The sequence below is a fragment of the Sinocyclocheilus anshuiensis genome, unplaced genomic scaffold (assembly GCF_001515605.1).
Source record: "Sinocyclocheilus anshuiensis isolate Anshui unplaced genomic scaffold, SAMN03320099.WGS_v1.1 scaffold1306, whole genome shotgun sequence".
NCBI lineage: Eukaryota > Metazoa > Chordata > Actinopteri > Cypriniformes > Cyprinidae > Sinocyclocheilus > Sinocyclocheilus anshuiensis.
Window position 1 is genome coordinate 384,170 of NW_015558625.1, and position 9,100 is coordinate 393,269.

Consider the following 9,100-nt stretch of genomic DNA (forward strand, 5'->3'; position numbering starts at 1 on the left):
CTTTTAAATAAAATGTTTAATAGATTTTTGTTTTATTATTAAAATTTTTATTTAAATTAGTTTTATTTCAGTTTGACACTATTATTAACCTGGAAAATGTACTGATGATTTTCTGCCAGGAATATTTAAGGACATTTTCATTAATCCAAGTGCAAAATTCAAAATACAGATAAAACTCCTGTAATTTATTTATTTGTTTACATCAGTAAATTAGTAGTAATTTTTAGTTTTAGTACTTAAACTTATTTCAGTTATTTTTTAGTTTTGTTTAAAATGTTTCATATTTTATTTCTTTATTTATATATTTACGCTTTCAGTTAGCACTTTTAAGGAGGTTTAAATAACTGTCCTTCAAGACAGCTTTCACCCCCTAAAGGCAAAATAAGTGTACTATTAAGCAACTGAATACTAGTTAAAGAACTGAAATAGTGTTAATTAGTTCAGGAGCAGCATTAGCGTGCATGTGCAGATGATCACGTGTAGACACATGCGTGAAGAGCACATGCAGGTGTGTGAGTGATCATGTGTGTCTGTGGCAGGTTTCCATCTGCATCCAAAGCGGATCATTCTATGCTAATCCCACAAGTGATGGCTCATGAATATGGAGTTTAGCAGCTGAAATCCCCAGGGAAGACGTCACTAATAATAGATCCATATACAGACGGACAGAGGAAGAGAGAGAGAGAGATTGAAGGAATAAAAACCAATCACAAATGACAACAAGAGGTGATTCTGATACAAAATAACTGGAGCAATAAAGAGTCAAATGAAGTGAAAATAAACACTTTTTTTTATACCTCTCCATGGTGGGAAGGAAACACTATGCAGTACGTTTGTTCAACAAAACAGTAAATGAATCCCCTCTAAACATTTCCTTCTACGAGGCACCCTTCAGTGTGAGTTTGCTCATTTAAGAATAGAATTTTGAAAGTTTCTGGCTTGCAAGTCACTCTTTCACTGTCTGTAATTTGTAAAACTCTTCTATTGAGAAACCCTGGTTGAAGTTGCTTTGGCCTCAGAGTCACAGCAATGCATATTCTCTTTATCTCTCTTTATTTATTTATTGTCCATTTTTTCTGGATCCTGTAGGCAGCCGTGTGCATGATTTGTGTGAATGTGTGCAGCATGTGCATGCGTCAGACTGTGAACAGGTCAGACGGGTTATTGAGGAGAGATGCACCCGGAGGGGAAGTACAGAGAGATATGGGGGTAATGGAAAGGAAAAACAGAATGAGAAATAGAAGGATGGGAGAAGAATAAACATTAGAGAGAGGAAAAGAAGCGATGGGATGCAGAGAGTAAAGATTTTTGCCCATAATCATGGACCAAAAGTTTGCTAACACCCCGCAGTCTGATCTCGCTTATACTGCAATGAACATGTTGCCATTACCAGGCCATTAAGATCAGGCTTTTACTGTCTTAATAGCGAAATAATGAGTGCTATTTAACACCGACAGATGTTCAGACAGATGTTTTTATTTTCTTTAAAGAGGAGCTTACTAACACCTTAGTTAAATGACTTTTAACTGTGTAAATTCAACCTGAATTTCCTTAAAGGGATAGTTTAAAGGGGACTTAAATTCTGTGATCATTTACTCAACCTTATGTTGTTCCACACCTGTATGACTTTCTTTCATCCACAGTGTGCAAAAACAGAAAGGGTGTTTTGTTTCATGATGGTGCTGTTGAGCTAAAAAAAAAAAAAAAACCTCCAAAAGAGTCTTTTGAAAACCCTCCACTGAAACTCTCAAACTCATTCCACTCAGAAATCAAGACCACACCAGGTTTAACATCGACAATACAAAACATCAGTCACGCAGGTTTGGAATAGCATAAAAGTGAGTAAATGTAGAGCGAAGTTTGATTTCTGGGTGAACTGTTCCTTTAAATAAAGTATTTTTGAAAGTAGGAGACAAGATGGCTAGTGTAAGAATATGAGTCACACGAAATAATTCCCTCTCTCTCTCTCTCTCTCTCTCTCTCTCTCTCTCTCTCTCTCTCTGTCTACTTTTGTCTTTGTCATGTTCTATCTTGTTCACTTAACCCATAAAAACGTATATCACTCATCTGTGTTCAGGCAAAGTGTCCGGCACACATGCACGAGCTTTTGACATGCTATTAAAATCGGATCTTTTAATTTCCCAGACACATTCACTGTAATAGCTTCTTGTTCCTCCTGCATCAGTATCTTCAATTATAGCAGAAGCATGTCTCTCTGCCTTCTGAGGCCTGGGGCTTCTGGGAGAAGCCTGGGCCTGGATTTGGACTCTGCGTTGGGTTCAGACCCCTGGAGGCCCAGGAGGAGAGGGTAGGGGAGCAGTAAGCCACAAAGACGACGCTACCTCAGATCACCTTCAAAGAGCTTCAACTCTCCAAGAAGAGAGAGAAAGAGGGCTAAACGTGTGTGCACTCCCTCCCTCCTGCCTCTGGCATGCGATCAGCACAAGCGTGCATGCACTTGCCCTTCCTAAAGTGTAGCACGGTGAAATAATCTGTGGGCCGCAGCAGGGATTCGCACTGCAGATGACACAAAGGCGTCCTTGTGTTTCCTTTAGATGCTCTGGAACGGGGCAATTCAAGCACTAAAAATTATCTTGGATACCCAGTCAGTGGTTCTGCAGGCTTGCATCTGCATTTGTGCATGCACACTTTTGAGTTAATATTTTTCCAAGGTGATATGCATGTGTCAGAAAATGCAAGCATTTGCATGCATGCTGCGTCACTGTGTTTGTGTAGTAAAATGCTTAGAAAGGAGCATGCATATGCAGCCATATGCTTGTTCAGGCTGGTGCATTTATGTTGAAGCAGTTGCACGCATGTGTGTGCATGCATTAGTGGTGAAATTAAAGATATAATTTTTGCTGGCCTGCATCTGCATTTGTGCATGCACACTTTTGAGTCACTATTTTTGCAAGGTGACATGCATGTGTCAGAAAATGCAAGCATTTACATGCATGCACATTTCACTGCGTCGCTGCGTTTGTGTAGTAAAATGTTTATAAAGGAGCATGCTTATGCAGCCATATGCCTATTTTGGCTGGTGCATGTATGCTGAAGCGGTTGCATGCATGTGTGCAATTGACGACATCTTCTATGACACTCGCTCTACAACTGTGCCACCCATGCAGAAGTGCAGTTAGGCCTGCATCTGCATTTATGCATGTATGCATGTCTCACTGCTTAAAGTGACATACTAACAGAGAAGCATGTATATTTTAAAATATGGCTGCTGCATATACGTGCAAGCAACTGCATGCATGTGTATGCATGGATTAGTGATGACATTACAGATTACACTTATGACACTCTCTCTACAAATGTATCACCCATGCAAAGGTGTTGTGTAAGTCTGCAACACTCTGCGTTGGTGCATGCAATATATTTGCATGGTGACATGCTTCCATAGCTGCATGCATATGTTGGAAAATGCAAACATTTATATATGCATATACATTTGCTTGTGGTACACTCCCTCTCCTACTGTGTTACCCAGTCATTTTGTATCTGCATTTGTGCATACTAACAGAGAAGCATGCATATGTTAACTTTCGGCTGGTGCGTGAATGCGCAAGCAACTGCATCCATTTGTGTGTCTGGATTACTAATGACATCAATTATGATATTCTCTCTACAAATGTCTACCTCTCACACATGCAGAAGTCGTATAGGCCTGCATCTGCATTTGAGCTTGCATGCATGTGTCACTGTGTTAAGTGACATAGCTAAGTGACTAACAGAGAAGCATGCATATGTTAAAATGCATGTTCAGGCTGGTATGTATGTTTATGTGCAAGCAACTACATGCATGTCTGTGCATGCATTGGTGGTAAAATCAAATGTAGTGACTATGAAGTGGTCCTGCAGACCTATATTTACATTTTTGCATGCACATTTATGCATCATTGCATTTGATTGGTGAAATGCTAATGTAGAAAATGCATATGCCAGCATATGTGCGTACAGGCTGTTGCATGTGTCTATGTGCAAGCAACTGCATGCATGTGTATGAATCAAGCGGCAACCTCCCGCTCTCTCTCTTGAAGCCATCACGGAAGTGACTTAAACTGTAATTCGTCAACTGGCCGCTAGAGACTGGCTGCAAAAGGGAGTCAATCCCATAGACTCCCCATGTTAAAATGGCCAACTTTACACCAGAAAAAAAACATGTTTACAGCCTGGTTCAAAAAATGATTTTGGTCTATATAGCTAATTTTGCCCTTCATGACAACTGTGAGGGGGGTGAATTTTTTTATAACTCATCCGTTGAAATTATATTAAGCCTTAAAGTTCTGCATTATTAAGGGCGTGGCCACTTGAGTGACAGGTGGATTGCCGCTGCTGACACTGCCGTTGAGCTAGGTGGGCGTGGCTTCAGCAACCAGCTCCTGCCTTTTTGTCCATTTTCGATTATCCGGGAGTGACGCACGGTGACGCGCTGCCAAGATGGCGACGGCCGGCTCCGCCCACTTTGAGCTTCAAAAACGCTCTTCAGAAAACTACGGGTGACGTCACGGACACTACGTCCATGTTTTTATACAGTCTATGGTATGAATGCATTAGGGTTAAAACAAATACATCAGCTATGCAGAGGTCATATAGGCCTGCATTCGTATTTTTGCATTCTTAATTATGTATACTTGCGTTTGAATGGTGGCATGCCAATTTAGAAGAATGCATATGCCAGAAGATATGTGTACAGGTGCATGTGTGTATCTGCATGCATTGCGTGCTGTGCATTTTTTTCATGGTGAAATAAACTTTGTTTTAATTTTTTTTTATTTTGTGCATGTACACTTACTGTATGTACAGTCACTGTATTTGCATGGTGACATGTTTACAAAGGATCATGCATATACTAGAAAATGCATGTACAGCCTGGTGTGTGTGTGTGTGTGTGTGTGTGTGTGTGTGTGTGTGTGTGTGTGTGTGTGTGTGCACATGCATTTGTGGTACACTCTCGTACACTCTCTCTACAACTGTGTCACCTAGTCAGTAGTTCTGCAGGTCTGCATTTGCATTTGTTGATGCACATTTATGTGTCACTGCATTTGTATGGTAAAGTGCTTACAAAGGAACATGCATATGCAAAAACATGTTTGTTCAGGCTGGTCCATGTATGATGCATGCATGTGCATGCATTACTAACAGATAACAACTATGACTCTCTCTACAACTTCAACTGTTTGCATGGTGACATGCTGGCATGCATATACCAGAATATGTGTGTACAGGCTGAAGCATGATGTGTGTACATGCATTGCATGTGCATGTGCAGATGTTCGTAGTAAAATCATAGAAAAGAACATAGGACACTCCCTCTTAAACTGTGTCACCCAGACTGCGGTCCTGCATCTGCTTATGTGCATGCACATCCCTATGTTGCTTTGTTTGCATGGTGACATGCTTACTATACAGAGGAATGTACAGGAATGCATATGCATGATGGTGCAAGTGTGTATCTGTGTGTGCATGTGCTTGTGGGTGTTGGTGTTGGTGTTGGTGTGTGTGTGTGGATAGGACCTTGAACTGTGCTCTGGGTCAGCAGTTTGTTTAGCTTCAATTAGAGTCTCTGTCTTCGTCAAGGCAAGCGTGAAGGAAGAATTAACATGCAATGACAGATTCCCACCAGTGTGTCATTACACACGCCATCTCATCTGCAACAGCTCCGCTGTGAGTGTGAATGATATAAGTGTGTGTTTGGGAGCATGTCCATTGACTAGAAAGTTTTCCCTGTCTTATCTTTGTATGTATGTATGTATGTATGTATGTATGTATGTATATATATATATATATATATATATATATATATATATATCACCAGAAAAACAACTGTGTGTGTGTGTGTGTGTGTGTGTGTGTATGTATGTATGTATGTACCTGTATGTATGTATATATCAATTGGGTCAATGGGGACCAGCAACTGAGTAAACTAATTTATGATTTCATCTCTATAAATTGAACGTTTCACTCAAGTTGAAGGCAAGTGATGAAATCTGAGGTCTCAGAACCTCAAGTATATACCATATTTGCAATGACTGTCTACAAGCTGAGGTGTCCCGATTAACATACATACTGCAGAAATACACTAGATTTTATTTTACAGTACTTTGTTCTTCTTCATTTTTCTACAGTGGTCAAAACAATGATAGTATCCTTCACCACACCTTACTGTAAACTCCAAAACTTATTTATTACACAATAGACGTTTAAAGCTTCAATTACGTCTGCAAACTAGCTTTTGATTAGCCCAGAAAACATGTTAAAATAATTTGAGTTCACTGAGTTCATAAGAGTTCATTTAATGATTGCAATTGTTTTCACATGTAAAACATGAACGTTTCTGGGCCCGCAAAGAATGAGGAAGTCCGTCTCAGCAGAGCATGAGGTTTGACACAAGAACAGAGGAGAGCATGACATCCTATTATTAAGGATTCTGACATGCTCCAGCTCTTCGTGGCGTAACCGAAACGTTCACTTGAACACGTCTGTCCTCCAGGATCAGGGCTCACAGTGTAGCTGCGCTGTTCTCTGCAAACTCTGAGAGGGGAGCCCTTCCTGACTGCGTATAAATAGGTGGATATTTTTACCCCACGGTTTTTGCGCTAACCCAGTGCTGTTTGATTAGAGCTCTGCTGGCCTCTGGCAGACACACTTTTTCTTGAGTCTATTCCTCCTCCCGGGAGAGCTGGGAGAGACACTGGGTGAGAGAGTAGCACTACATTGTCCCTCCTTTAACTCCTCCAGATGCATCTCTTTATCAGACCTCCTAACAGCAAGAACACAACCAATTCAGAAGCAGTTCAAGGATTCAGCCCTGCAACAAAATCATGTTACGATACACTATTGACAATAGACACTGGAGGTTTTTTTGTCCTGAAATTTTGTCGAACTTTTGGCGAGATTTTGCTATTGAGACCACACCTTTAGTTTTTCACTTCACATCCCACACTTCTGGTTGGTTTGGATAAAAGCTCGGTTTGGAGCTGCTGTGCTGTTGGTTTCTAGTCGGCGTCAGCACCGTCAAACAGCATTAGGAGGACTACTCATTTGCATAAAGTTCAACTCTGCTTACAGTGCAAAATTAGCTGCGAACGGTTGATGTTACTCATGTCAAATCACACAGTTATGATACACAAGAGCTTTATGCAAAATTAATTTCAGAGCACAAGAATGTTAGCCCGTATGTTCACTTTATTTTCCCTTTCGCCCAATTCCAAATTCTCCTCTCATTCTCTTCATGCAAAAGCATGACCCGCAACTACTCGACACAACCCCAATACATCAACTAGAGACAGAACTGATTGACCAGTTGGTGCTGTTACATCACTTTAGATAGCAGGATTTCAGAATGGATAAAGCATTCCAAAGTGCATTGCGTTGCACTGTTGTTGTTTTCAAATACTGTTGCTCCCTACAGTGATATAAGAACATAAGTAAACTTTGTCATGAGTTTAACTTTACCATGTCAAAAATATTAATATGTGCTGATCTAGAAAGTTGATAGTTGTTGATCGATTTGTTTAGTGTCAATTTTTTTTTTTTTTTTTTATGGCTGTATAATGCTGCATACACTCTTAAAAATAAAGGTGCTTCACAATGCAATAGAATAAACTTTTTTTGTCTAAATGGTTTCATAAAGAACCTTTAACATCTGAAGAACCTTTCTGTCTCACAATAGGTTATTTGTGGCGAAAGAAGGTTCTTCAGATTATAAAAAGGTAAGAAAGAGATGGTTCTTTAAAGAGCCTTTGACTGAATGGTTCTTTGTGGAACCAAAAATGCTTCTTCTATGGTATCACTGCAAAGAACCTTTTAAGCACCTTTATTTTTAAGAGTGTATGTGTTGGTTGGAATGCTGCTGTGCTTTTGACACCTGTTAAAGGGTTAGTTCACCCAAAAATTAAAATTAGCCCGTAAATTACTCACCCTCAAGTCATTCTAGGTGTATATGACTTTCTTCTTTCAGGCGAATCCAGTTGGAGTTATATTAAAAATTGTCTTTGATCTTTCCATATTCAAAACGTAATAATCACTTGAATCTAGCTTGCGCTCTCTGTTGTACACTGGAAGCAGCTCCGGGAGGATGGCGTAGGACGTCGGCGTTGCGCATGCGCCGCTCAGAAGTGACGAACGCGGAAGCGCAGGGGGTTAAAGTGATTATTACGTTTTGAATATGGATATTTTTCTTACAAAAACGCATCGATTCGCTACAGAAGGCCTTTGTTTACCCACCGGAGCCGTGTGAGACATTTTTTTTAATGGATGGGTGATTTTTATTTAACTTATTTTGGACTGATGCATTCAAAACCGCTGAGTGCCATGAAACAGCTTGAAAGATCAAAGACAATTTTTAATATAACTCCGACTGGATTCGTCTGAAAGAAGAAAGTCATATACACCTAGGATGACTTGAGAATGAGTCATTTATGGACTAATTTTCATTTTTGGGTGAACTAACCCTTTAACCGTCTGACCAGTGCTGTGGGTGGGCCGTAGGGCTTATTAGTTTGGGGGAAAAAAATCTACTTTTCATAATCCTCCAAAATAGCATAATCTCTTTAATCTTTCCCCCCTGTGTAATCACAATCTGCCCAAACTTCATGCGCAATTCAGGTCAATCCCACTTGCCCTGGCTACTGAACACATATTGAGGCTGAGGTCAGTACATGACTCAGATTATTGTTCACACAGACATCCATGATCATGAGAGCGCTCTGCCCTGCTATAGGTGTTGGAAAGTTTCAGCTCAAATTAGCCAAACTAACAAGCAAATGCTAGGGTAAAATGGGTTAAGATGACCATCAGTTTATTTGGAAGAACTTTAACCAGAGCAGTGTAGATTACTTAAAAATTGTAGTCTGTTACTGATTACAGATTACATGATGAAAACTGGAGTTAGTTACGTAATCTGGGTTACTCATTTTAGGTAATGTATTCTGACTACTTTTTAGATTACTTTTAGATTACTTTTTAAAATCAAACTTCTTTTAAACTTACCATTAAAAGTGCCATACTGATATAAAAAAGCAAACTGATATAAGAATAATATATGTATGTATGTATGTATGTGTGTATATATATATATATATATATATATAAA